This window comes from Lissotriton vulgaris, unplaced genomic scaffold (genome assembly GCF_964263255.1).
Source record: "Lissotriton vulgaris unplaced genomic scaffold, aLisVul1.2 SCAFFOLD_5192, whole genome shotgun sequence".
NCBI classification, from domain to species: domain Eukaryota; kingdom Metazoa; phylum Chordata; class Amphibia; order Caudata; family Salamandridae; genus Lissotriton; species Lissotriton vulgaris.
The window spans coordinates 120,879-134,915 of NW_028250470.1; the positions used below are offsets into that span (position 1 = coordinate 120,879).

At 47.5% G+C, this 14,037-nt stretch overlaps 1 protein-coding gene across 1 annotated transcript in view; it reads left to right on the forward strand.

Annotated features, from left to right (window-relative positions):
* LOC147663258 (uncharacterized) overlaps positions 1-6,020 on the forward strand; it is a 53,333-nt gene extending 47,313 nt beyond the window's left edge. Inside the window, exon 4 of the mRNA XM_086950583.1 lies at positions 5,745-6,020. The gene's annotated coding sequence lies outside the window, so the exon portion shown is untranslated. The remainder of the gene's footprint in view (positions 1-5,744) is intronic.
* The last annotated feature ends 8,017 nt before the right edge of the window (positions 6,021-14,037 follow it).

Here is a 14,037-nt window from a genome sequence, read left to right on the forward strand (position 1 = left end):
TTTTCCCCTTTAAAAGTAAAAACAACACATTAAAAAAATAAACAATTACCCAAAATAAATATTAAATAATTAACATTAAATAACAACTATATATTAATTAGTTAAACACAAATTACTTCCCACCATTTACTCCAGTCAACACCACAACACACACCTAAAATTAATTTCACAATTACCATAATAACATTTTAATTCATGTAATTAATATCAACTAACAACAAATTAATATTTAACAAAAAATGTACTACTTAGAACCCTTTATCCATATAAACCTCAATATACACACCTAAAATGATTTACACAAATACAATAATTAATTATTTAAAATTAATTAACAACCAATTATTAATTCATCAATTAAAAATAAATTACTTCCCACCCTTTACAACTATAAACACCACAACACACATCTTAAATTAATCACACAATTACCATAAATAATCACCAATTAATTTATTAAAATTAATTAACAACCAATTATTTATTATTTAATAATAAATTACGCTGCACATTAAAAACTATAAAATCACAATCAAACAAATATTAATAATAAAAAATATCAAATTAATTTAATACTATCAACTTAATTCCCATCCTATTCCCCTTTAAACCCACAACCTGCTACGGAAATAGAAACGCAACATTAAAAAAATAACTATTAAAAATGTAACATTTTTTGAAAATACAAACAATTCTTATACAAAAAAACATACATCACATACATATAAAATATATTCCTAAATGCACAACAAAATTAAAAAAATTATATTTTTAACTATACTTTTGCAAACGATATTAAACACTTTGATATTTTTAACATTGATATTACTTACCTTAAGTCTAAATTCTTGACCACGATATTCTTGCTGTCAATATTTCTGAACCATGTTATTAATGAGACAATATTTGTGCAACTCGATATTTTTACTCAATATCCTTCGGCACACCCCTGTAACTCCAGCTCTCGCATACAGGAATTTCCATACTAGTCATAAGCAACACTCCCTCCGACCCGCTGGAGTCGACAGAGGTAACCATGGGACCTAAAAATCATCACGCACCGCCTTCAAAAATAACTGAAAAACTGCCACCTGCTCAGCATGATGGGATAATGGGGGTCTGTGGGTTCTTAAAGGCGCCGGTAGGAGATTTACAAGCCCCCTGCGCCACCAGAATGTCACATTTCGTGGTGTACTGGTGGCGCAGGGGGCTCCTCCATATTTACAAAGCCATGTAGCTTCACCCTCTGTGTCTTTTCCAGTCCTTGTAAATACGGTCACTTCACACCAGCACTTTGCGTTGAAGGGTGTTCCATGGGTGTTGCTGTGGGTGTTCCCACGCAACACTCATGGAACAAGACACATCTCCAGATTTAAGAGAAATCGTAAATCTGGAGATGCGTCTGAATGCTATGCCAACCTAGAGGTGGCGTAGCGAGGCACAACAAGGAGAAATGTTTTCATTTCTCCTCGTTATTTCCTCTTTCAATGCGTGCTGCATTCTACAGCACGCATTGAAAGAGGAAAATGCCTGTAGTGATTGTTTTTGCGCAGGAAAGTGCCACTTCCTGCACAAAAACAATCTCCCCACGACGCAGGCATCCTTGCACCTACGTTCAAGGGTCCTGCGCAAGCGCATGGCTGTAGTTTGTGCCCCAGCGCAGTGGAAACACAGAGATGCAACATATTCTTGTAAATATGTTGCATCCCTGTGCTTCGGAAGTGCCACAGCGTGCCGCAGCCAAAGGGCTTGCGGTGCCTGGCTACGACACTTCCTTGCAGATCTGTCTCGAAGCCTCTCATTATAACTAAAATAATGAAAGCTTAGGGCTCTACTCTGTCCGCCTTCCCTTCATCTCTATGCTCTATTAAAAAGGGTTTGTGAAAGAGATTTATGCCGTTATATTAAAACATCATGAAATTATACACAGATATAGTTCTCCTGGCTCCTTTTTTAAGTACAAGATGAAGAATTGGGCCATTGTAGCCTCGTCCTACAGGCTGTATAATATTTGTGTTTTTAAATGACTATGCAGGCTTTCCTGAAGAAACGTGAACATCTAAACTTAGAAAGAAATATTGTGAAAAAGTGATCCAGGGTCCCCGGAAGCAGGCATAACTATTCAGGAGCATCTTAGGGATTTAGGGGTCCCTGGGCCAAAAATAATTTGGGGGCCTCTGTTCAGAATAGCTTTGAATTTATGATCCAATTTGTGCCCCTGTTTTCCACACAGTTTCTGCTTCCTCAGCTGCGATCCAGTTTGCATCATAGGCATTAGCCTATATATTCCCGATTTAAACGGACGCGTGCAGCTGACAGCAGTAGGATTTAGTGTTTCCTGCACTGGTATTAGGTTTTTAATACTTTTAAATTTGTATATGTGTGACTGCATTACTCTGTGCTTTTTAACACTTTCTCTGACCTACGCACACTAGCACTTTATTTGATTCTGCTTGCCTACACCTCCTTAGTTGCTCCGATGCGCATTTCGCTTTTCCTCCTGTCCTGATACACCGATTGTGGGGTGGGCTGGGGCAACTATCGGGCTCCTCACTTCCGCCCACACAGTTTCCGCTTCCTCAGCTGCATTAGCGATCCAGTTTGCATCCAGTTTGCATCATAGGTATAAACCTATATATTCCTGATGCAAACGGACGCACGCAGGCGACGTGGGCAGCGGGCGCGCTGCTGGCACATGGAAGGCGCACATGGAAGGCGCACCAAAGGTAAGCCTATCTGTGCCCGTCAGCGTCCCGGAGGCGTCCAGTGCCGGCCATGCTGCCAAGTTTCCCTCCGGTTAGTTTCTTCCCCTATCATACAATAGGGAAAAACTGCTTAGCCTTCGGCGGCTACCATTATGTCTGTGTACAGCGGCTGATCCGAGCTTGGAGGTAGACTTTTGATGCAATAAGTGCAACTGGTCTCTCCTCCAGCCCAGGAATCTCACACCCAAGATCCTCCCACACAACAATATGTGCAAAAACAATAAGAATACAGAGGACCTAAAGGCCACCCTTTTAAATTGTCGCTCTATGCAAAAGCATGAACCACACATTTATTACCTACTTTTAGACAAACAGCCTGATCTTTTATTTCTCACCTAGACCTGCCTGTCTGAAGCCTCCAACCCTACTATCACCTCGCCTATCCCTACGGGTTATAAAATCCTTCGGAGGGACCAACCGAGTGGGACGGGGGGCGGCGTCGCCATAATTTACAATCAAAAGCTAGACTGCTCTCCCATCTCGATGGAAGACATCAAGGGCGCAGAGTCCTTAGGCTTCCGCTGTACCTTATCCCCTCATCATAGCAGAGCTGTTTTTCTGATTTACAGACCTCCCTTTGCAATTGGAAATGTTATTACTACGCTTAATACAGCCACCACCTCCTTGGCCTTAAAATACAACAACTGCCCTATTCTGGGAGATTTCAATATATATATGGACAATGGAAAATACCCTTAAACAATTTCCTTGTCTGAGACGCTGCAGGCCTTCAACATGTTTCCATCTATTTCTTCGACCACCCTGAGAAGGGCCAAATCTTCCAAAACTTTGACATATCAGTAGGCCTACCTCTTCCCATTACCTGGTCTGACCACCTCCTATTACAATTCGTCATTCCCAACTCTGCCACAGCCCATCGGGCTAATGCAGGGCAGAGGATCCCTAATTACAGGGCATTCCATAAAATATCCATCCCGGTGCTTAGGAGCCGGCTACTTAAACAAGCGTGTTAATCGCTACACAACATCTAGACCCCTAAGATCTTCCAATGCCAACCTGGCCATCGTGCCTAAAATATGCTGGCACTGGAGACAGATCCCTCTGCTTTCTAGGCACAAAATTGTGGAATAGACTCCCTGAGTCTCTGAGACTAACCATATACCTACTCTTTTCAGGAAGAACTTAAAAACCTGGCTTTTTAATACCTGCTGGGTCTTTTGCACACGTTTTCCTCCCGCTGACACACGCCAGGACACTCTAGTCTGAGTAGCTTCGAGCTTTATTTTATTAAATACACTATTTCATTTCATTAGGTCCCTACCAGTGCAAAGGAACACTCATCCAAATTCTAAGGGCCTTATTTATGAGGCCTTGCTTCACTTTTATGCCGCCTGATCGTCACTTTTTGTGACGCACAGGCAGCGTAAAAAATGTGTCATGTTGCACCCTATTTACAAAGTGACGCATCTAGGCAGATGCGTCCCTTTGTAAACCCCTGCACCACATCATACCTGCACCAGGTGTAATGTATGCAGGGTGGGTGTTCCCCCGCAAAAAGCCTTGTAGAAGTGGCGCATTGAAATCTATTAGAACTCAGTGCGCCACTTCTAGAACGCCATTATGTCAATGTCTTACACCTGCCTCACAGCAGGCGTAAGACTGATGCAGGCCCTTTCACATGGGGGTCAGGAATACAGACGTATCCAGGGCCGGACTGGGTACCACAAACGGCCCTGGCAAAGTGATCGGCCTGCCCCCCCTGCCACTGAGCTCTTTACCCGGGCCGGTTTTCGGCTGATTTTGGTACAGGGCCGATTTTGCAGCTATGCGCACCGGGGGATTGCCCTGTGCCCGCTATGGCCAGTCCGGGCCTGGACGTATCTGTAACTCCTTGCGACAGGATGCGACATACAGTAAATATGATGTATCCATCATGTTGCAAGGAGGTCGCAATAAGAAGTGACGCATCGCTGCTTTCACACAGTGATGCATCACTTCTCATAAATAAGGCCCTAAATGTGTTTACATCTGATATTCAGGGATAGTCATGTGTGTTTTCAATATTGTAACACAGCAGCAGCTCACCATTATTAGTGCAAATAATCTCTGTGACGCCCTCCCACTTCTTATATGTTAGGCCTTGCTTTGATCTAAAAGAAACTTTTGTTATGTATGTTGCATGAAACATAAACACAACATTTCTCTGCAAAATGGCTGTACTAGACTCTCACACGCCAGATACATACAAAATAACTTAAAGGAAAACACCTTTAAAACAATCTGTTTTAAGAAATATTCAAGGTCAATAGGGTAAAACTCTGGAGAACGGAGCTGACTGTCAGGGGGCCCCTGAAAGGCTGGGGCCCTGGGCCAGAGACCACTTGCCCATGCTTTAAAACATCTCTGTAACTTCTCAGTGTTTATGACTATTATGGAAATTGCCCTACGAGAGAACTGGAGAGACAGGTCAGAAACTATCCCTTCAGTCTGTCCCTTTGTATGATGATGTCAGCTACGGTTTTGAGGTGCATTGTGACATCATTCTCTGGGTCACCCCTTTATTTATTTAGGCGTCACAGGATTGGCGTCACGGATTAAACATGGTTCAGAGTTAGAGCTTGCATTGTTTGGAAGGGTCTATCCAGGTCAGCCCAAAATCCCAGATGATGTCACCAAACAAAGATTCATTCATGCCTCTTCTTGGTAAATGTTAGAGCTGAGGGACTGAGCAAAGAGACCTCTTTCCTTCCTCTTCACTGGATGACTCTTTTCATAACAACAAAATGACTTTATCTTATGTTTCTTCGTTACTACTGCAAGTAAGACTTCTTCATACTCAGAGATCTCTGCTCAGGGGGAGCAGCTGAATAGTTTATACATGTTTAATGTTTGACTCTGGGAAGGTCAATACAATATATAAACGTGTTTTTGTATTTTGGTTTGTTTTATCTGCTGACTGACTGGGGGGCTTAAAGTTAGTTTAATGCTTACACATGTTTCTTTTATTCATTTGACTAGAATGACTCAACAATAAGACAGATGTTTAAAGGGTCTGGATGAAAGCCAAGCCTCAGGGATTTCAACGCTGGACACCCCTCTATCCTGACATGTTACTGAGACATTCAGTTCCTGATTGGATGACTGGTTTTTACAAACCGACTGAGACCCTCTGGGAGAAAGATCATCTCATTCTGTCGCTCACTGTATTTGCATGAATACTCCGCAGTTGTTCAATCTATGCATAACCTGTTTATTGTTTTCTCAGTTGCAAATAAAGGGTGATTGAAGGGTCAACATTTGTCCTCCCGACTCTTTCCTTTTCTGTTCTGTCTTGAAAGTGCAGCTGTCACCAGATAATTAAGTGAGCATCACCAGAGAGGGGCTTTGGCTCCGCCCACATGTTGTGAACCAGAAGTACATGTTTTTTTCATTGGGCAGAAGTTGTGTCCTTCCACACAAAAAAAGTGCCTGTCATCCAAGCAGCAGTGTTCATTTTTCTTATGTATCCCGCCGCCTAAGCTTGAACTTTAAGACATACACACTTGCCACTGTTATGATGTTAAAGGGACTTAAATAACTAAATAAGATATGTTGCTTTTCTCTGGCAGCAGCACAGATGGAAGGGGGGTAGTGATTAAACTTGCGGATTTTTAGATCCGGCTTGACACTGCAACTGTCTCCTGACCTTTAAACTTGCACCAATACTATTCTGCAGTTCTTTGCTCCTACAGAAATATATATCTATTTCCATGATATTCACAAGTAATGCTTCACATAACCGAATAACATTCCTTTAAAGCCAGACCTACTGGAATTACCAATGCTTGTTCACATTTTACCCCTGTGCTTAGCATGTCTGGTGAGAGTTATATAGCAATGGGGTAACCCGAAAGGCCACTAGAGCTGGGTAAATTATGGCTCAAAAAATGAAAGTCACAGTAGAAAGCTGTTGCATACTATACAAAACAAAAGAAAAACATTGTTACTTTGATCAAAATTAGACACCACCATTCGAATCATTGACCGTCAATGGATTGTGATTTTATTTCATCACAATGTTGGATAGTATCCAGATTATAAGCAACAAAGTGTTTTGAGTTTAAACGTTTTAAACAAAGTGCACAAAGAGACGGGTAGTGAGTGCACTAAAAGGATGGTGAAGGTGGTGTGCAGAACGAAGGTAGTGTGCCTATATACATCACAATCTATATTTACAGTGGAGAAGTGTGGCTCAATGGTGTAGGAGTGTGGCTCAATGGTTAGAGCGGCAGACCCTGATGCAGAGGTCTAGCCCGGGACCAGGGTTCAATTCCCGGCCTCGGCGGGTCTTGGGCTCAAAATTCCACGGACCGGATAATTCTCGTCTCGGTACCTATTCCAATCATGGAGTCCCACTCTGCAACTCTGGGCAATAGCTTGCTTAATCTCCACAACGCCCCCCACAACGCTAAGGATGCCTGGCCTCCACCTTGGGGCTGCCCAGGAGTGGACGCCTCACAGGGAAAGCCAGGATGGGTTCCACAGCGGTATTCGTACAAGCGCCTTGAGACCCTTGCGGGTGAGTAGTGCGCAATACAAGTATCAATTTACAATTTACAGCCTATGCAGCCAGATGTCTGGCATGTTCAAAAATGATAAAGCATAACACAATATATCAGATGCAGATAATAAATCTCTGTCATCAGTGTCTAAGCAAAAGAAAAAAACAATGTTGACGTTTCGACCCTTAAGCAGAACAGCAGGGGAGCAAAATAACAATGGATTTAGGCCCAGATCTCTGTACTGGGGTGAATGTATGACATTGTTCTGCATTATGTCCATCAACTGTTGTTTTTGCATTTGTCACCCTGAGTGGGACAGGTATGCCCAGATGTGGGTCCCGTGTTCTCCATGCCACTGGAATCAAGCTATCCTGACTGAAGAGGGGTGAAACCCTGAAACCGGTCCTTGGATGCTTGATTCCAGTCCAGGGAGGACCTGGCTTGGCAGTTCGGGCTGGACTGTTCCCATGGGGCACAGGGTCAAGACTGATTTGCATATGGCTGGGTTCAAACTAGAATGGCGAGCAAAAAGACGATGGATTTAGCCCCAGATCTCCGTACTAGGGTGAATGTATGACATAGTTCTGCATTCTGTCCATCAACTGTTGTTTTCGCTTTTGACATGGTCACTCCCTACGTTTTGCCTGGAAATTAGTGCAACTTTGACTGAAAGTGTGCTGGGTTCTTGCTGATCGGGTCCCCAGTGCCAGATTTCATTCCATAAAACTGTCCAAGTGTTCAAACAATTAGCAAACCTTTGGCACCCCCTGTGAGACCCTAGTAACTGGTACCTCTGGTTTCTAGGGCATCGGAAACAAAAGAGGGTCCCCAGTACTGCATCACTTTCTTATGCGGCCAAAGGACCCTTCAGCACCAGCTCAGACTGACACTGCAGGCTGCGTGCCCTGGGGCAGAGTAAAACGAAAACTTGACATGACACACCTCCTGTGTGCCATGCCAGCAGACACTGCATGCAGTATAGGCCTTTCACTCCTACAGCAGGCGTTACAGCGCCAGCAGGGTACACTATTCTACACGAGGGGACATCTTTACAGTGAACAGATGTGCCCTGTAATATCTGAGCCCTTCCTTGATATTACCAGTGCTCAGGGAAGCCACTTTAAACGTTATGAAATGTTCATAGGTACAGGATGACGTCACTGAAATATAGTATGTTTGGTATCAATATCTGGTATTAACAAACCCACACTGATGACAGTTTTGGATTTATTAAAATCTGAACTCAGAGGATACCTTAAAGGTACTTCCTGAAAAGCCATCATCATCTAGTGTATTGGCTGTCTGGATTCAGACCAGCCTGCCACCACAGATGTGCTTCTGACCCCCTAGGAGGTGAGGACTCACCCTCAGCGGTCAGTAAACAAAGCCTGTTCTGGTTGGGGTGTTTACATCCCCTCCAAACAAAGATGGTTGGCAATAAGCATTCCAAGGGCCAGCAGCTTCAAGGTATGCCGCCTTTGTAATGCAATCCAAGCTCTCCCTAAGTCCTAGGAGATACCAACCCCCCTGTCTTGCTGCCCTTTGGTGCGAAAACAGGTGGGAAAATTATTATTCGACATAGGCATGGTGACCACACCACACCGGTCAGGCACAGCCCTTAGGTATCCTGCCTGATGTGATCCACACGTATAGGAATCTGCCACTTTAGCATTGGTAGGATTTAAGACACTGGGTCAGGGTCATGCCCACTTTCCACAGGAAGTCATGTAGGAGGCGCAGTGACCTCAGAGACAAGTAGCCCAATGCTTCCTGCGCTTCTCTCCCCTTACGCCCCTAAATTCAGTATTTTGGGGACCCTCTGAGCCCATGAACTCAGATCAACTTTGGAATCTGACAAAGACAAGACCCAGGACCCTTTCCGAGCCGCGAAAAGGAAGAACAAAGGAGCAGAAGACTGACCATTCCACAAAAGTCAACTTTGCGCTGTGCCGTCCACCTCCACAAACCCCGGCGGTGCTCCAGCACATCGAAGAAGCCCCAAAGATCTCCCATGGAGCTGAGGACTGACTCCCCTGCAACTACAAACACCAACCGCAATGACCTGATACACTGCACCTGCTGCACCCAGGAAACATGGAGCAGAAGCTGCCCAGGAAGAGGCTAACAGACTACAAGAGGCCCACAGCATCATCCTGCTGAGCCTGAATATCCTGCGTCCTCCAAGGGCCCAGCGGTGTCAATACCCGGGGGACCGACGACTTGTCACAACCAAGACTTGTTCCGAGTCCAGCCTGGACTCCAACCCACCCAGCCGACGAGGGATGTCAGCATCGCAGAGGTAGCCCCATGAGTGATTCCACGGCCCAGCTGTCGCACAATCTGTTGAGCAGACCGAAGACAATCGGTGGCCCTTTAAAGCACAAGTGACCAATGACCCCAAAAACCCTGATTCCGAGTGGCCAAGCTCAGATCAACAGAATCCAGTTGGGGACCCTTGCTGTTGCAATCCTCCTGCCCGAGCCCCCCATTGGGAGCTACTGGACTTATCCCCAAATCCCCTTTTTTCATGCTCCTCTAAGTAGCCCCTGCATTATCAAATTGTGCACAGTGACCAGCCTCTCTTCCCAGCTGCACAGAGACTTCCGAGCGCAGCCCCAAGTGAGCTGAGGGTAGAACACTGGGTCCTGACCCTCTACTTCACCAAGACCAAAGAGGGTCCACCGTGAATGCATGGAGAATATAAGTACTCCATGTTGCCATTTTTTCCCCATAGGATAACATTGTGCGCAATTGCGCAGAAGTACGAACTGTGTTCTAACCTAAAAAAGATACTTCAAAGTGAATCTGTGCTGCGGGGCCAAGATGGCGTCTACTACAGATGCGTAATTCGGAGCTCCGCATCGGGCCCAGCATTAATCCTGTTTCTATTCCCAGCATCCCTGCTATCTCCGACCCCCACACCCACTAGTGTGTCGTGCTCAACTAGGGGCAACATTTACACCATCCCTGGGAATCGAGAGAAGCCCGCCGGGTCCTTTCACGGGGATAGCATGGTCTAGACTGTGGACTTGGGGTGCGGGCTCACACGAGGCGGCCCTCCTGGAGCATTGGACCGGAGACTGGACCCAGGAATTAAAGGACGACCGGAGCTCTGAATGCCCCCACCCATGACTCGGGCCGATACAAGATATGCAAGAATGCCACTCCTGACTATGTGGAGAGCGGCGCTGGCTCGGCCTGCCCAACGTCCTGCCGGGGGCCCTGCACCAGGGACATCCGATGTCCTAGAAGATTCGGGACGGCTGACCGGTGAGTCTGGAGTGGCGGTGTTGGGGCAACCTCCAAACCCCCCTCCAAGGGAGCCTGAAAGTGGTATCGTGGGGAAGAGGTGGGGAGCCAAGCTGTACTCACCCACCTCCCCTCCCTGGCCTTACTGTGGGGGTTTGCCACAGGACGCCCTTGGTGGCTTGTAGGCCCTCTACCACCACATCGATGGAAGTTGACAGCGCTGGTTTCCTCCAGGCCGGCCATTACCCTCTTCCATGTGGGTCGACTCCCCATCGGCCAGCCAGGGGACCAAGCAGGGAAGGCCTCCCTCTGACCTGCAGAGAGAGACGGGGCCTCCCCATGGCCAAACAGGAGCTCTGCTGTGCTGGAAGGCGGTACCGAGGGACAAGGACCTCTGGTCAAGCTGCTGGCTATAAGACAGGATTTTGTGACCCAGCTCCCGCCTGGCTATCTCCTCGCATCGCTGGCAGGTGGGCGGCAGCACCTGCTCATGGATGTCCGGAGGCTCCTCTTGTGTTTGGGTTCTGAGTTGGTAGGGGGGCTGCACAGTTGAGGTGGTACTCGCTCATCCCTAGCCGGGGCATCGCTGCGCCCTCCCCTCTCACACTGAACACATGGTCTGCACTGCACAATGAACTAGTGCTGCATGCACCCGGTGGTTCAGATCTGTCAGAGCGTCCTTGGGGGCCCTGGACCCTTGCATCCCGGCTCAAGTACTCTTCACTGCCACACTGGTCTCCAACGTTTATCCATAACCTAAGTGTTCCTCAGTGAGCACAGAATGCTGCCGGGCCCCCCCACGACTAACTGTGTGTCACCTCCTCGCCCTGAGGTGCTCCTGGACTATTGGTGACTCTCAATTCCTTCCTCCCTTAAGGAAGAACAATTGCCCCCTGCTTCATAACCGCGTGACGCACACTGGTACCCAGATGGAACTGGGAGACACGTACCTGCAGGGGGGCCAACCCTGAGCCCTTCTCCTACTTTGGGTGACCCGCTAGTGGATCCTCCACCCTGCCCATGCAACTACTGTCCCGCCCACGACGAGCCTCCTTTGCCATGGTGCCTCAAGGAGCATCTACATGCGCGACTGGGGGGGGGCACATAACTGGGGATGCCTGCTCAGGGGTCAGGGTGCTGGCCAAACCCTGCTTTCCCACAACCTGTGTCTAGTGACCTCTGAAGATGGTGAAACCAAAGAACACCGGGTCACTACTGCCGGGAAGCGCCGACTCAGAAGCGGGACATATACCTATGGACCAAACCCTTGGCAGCCTGCAGCACCTTGAGAAGATGCCCAGTTCAATAGTGTCCTCCAATCTTTTCATGGACACTAAAACCTCCTTGGAGACCCACATCGACTCTATCACCATGGAAGTCAATTTGCTGCTGGCTGACCGCTGCAAGCTGGAGGAACGGGTAGGGAAAACTGAATCAACATTGGCAGCTGCAGGTTCCTCGAAGCAGAACATGCAGGAATGCCTAAAATAGTTGGAGACCGAGGTTGCCACCCTGAATTGCAGAGCAGAGGGCGTTGAGCGCAGATCAAGATGCAACAACATCTGCTGAATCGGCTATTCCGAATGCTTGGAGGACCCTAGCGTGGAGCTGTTCATGGAGGACTGGCTGGTGAGGAAAGTCTTAGAGGGCAAGGTGCATGCCTTCTTCTCTGTTGGATGCACATATCACACACAGGGTTCACCCCATTTCCCCAGGGCTTCCCCACACCCTATCATAGCAAAGCTCCTCAGCTACTGTAATCATGACTTGCTCCTACAACGTTTCCACCCCAAGGGCTCCTGACACTATGAACATTTTCTGATCATATCATACCCTGATTTCAACATGGAGGTGCAGCACCGCCGAGGGTCGCCCTCCTGCATGAACCAATGCCACCGGGAGCTGGACCTTAAATCCACTCTCCTATACCCTGTCAGGCTTTGCGTCATTGATGCTGACACAACTCACATTTTCCACTCACCTGAGGATGTGTGGACATGGCTCCATGCAAAAGACATGCTACCCTCCCCCCGTGGGGAACAGATTGAAGGTGACTGTATAGTACCTAAACTGAGACAATATGGACGCTGACCGCCAAGGGCATGGGCGTCCAAGGATCAAGCCACCAAAGACAAGCCCCAGCAGTGGTGGAGGCCTCCCTCCGCATCTCGAATTCCTTTGCCCCCCTCCGAGATGAACGTCCATAGGCGTTGAATTTGAACTCAGCAGCATTACCCCCTTCAGACATCAGTGACCCACAAGGACCGAAAATCACTCCTAGATCGGCTGATGACCTGTGACTGGGAAACAGTGCCTGCTGTGCCCTAGTTACTACACTGGGCATACACCTCACTGGGCCAGCTGCCAGCCGGTAGGTAAGACACGGTACGCATGGGATTGCGGGGTGCTTATGTGCATAGGGCTCGCACCACAATTTCACTGACCAAGGCCAAAGACAGCTCTTGACTTCGACGCCGGAGCCACGTCACCCCAATGTTCCCAAGTGGACTCCAATGTTAAAGGATTTTCTTTTCTTTTTGCTTTCACCATTACACTTTTCTTGGTGTATAGTTTGGAGGTGTTTCTTTGGATGGGCCTTCCTAAGACAACTGACTTGGGGGTGCTGAGTTTTCAAATGTTATCATGGTTAATTGAGACTATCTAACCGTGCTCCACACAGTATGTGATGTTTTCCTGTATGCCACATGGACACACAGTGATCCTTGAGTCCTCACGATCCACCAGGGGGGCGGGCATGGACACCAAATACCCTTCTCTCACACAATGCACACTATGACAAGTGAGGTGGCTGACACCCCCGTGTCCCTGTTAGATTTGGGGGTCTCTGGTTGGCACAGGTGAGTACTTGTGACAAACAGGGACCCTCTCCTCTAGTCAGGGCAAGGGACTTACTCCTAAAAATAACCCTTGCTCACCCTCTAGGTAGTGTGGCGCGAGCAGACAAGGCTAAACTTCAGGGCGTTATTGGTTAAGGATTTATGATCACATACAGTAACTTAATTGACCCACCACAAACGGACACCAGTCTAGTATTTGTATCAAAAATAAGGTTTCTTTATATATCTCTTAAGCAGGCTTAGATACAAGACCAAATACCGTTTCAATGAGGCCACAATACTGTTTAGCCAACAAGCGTTCTTTTAAATGAGCGTATCTTCTTCTTTAGGGTGCGTTGCGCACTTTGTCCGACCCCCACTGGTTAGATATGCATCAGAGAGGTAAGTTACACACAGCGTTGCGGACTCCGGGGCCCGGGCTTACGCACTGTAGTGCGCGTTGGGTGAACAGTACCTTTCTGGTGGTGCAGAGTCCGGCGCGCAGGCGGCGTCCGCGAATATTGATGCAACGATGCTGGCAGCTCCTCTTTGAGTCGGGCCCTGGCTCTGGGATGTCTCCGTGCGAGACGTAGAGCGGGGGACCTCGAGGAGCGGGGTAGGTGATCCGGTGCGTTTGTGCGGTTGCGGCGTACGAGCCGTACCTTCGGTGCGAGCGGCTGTCTG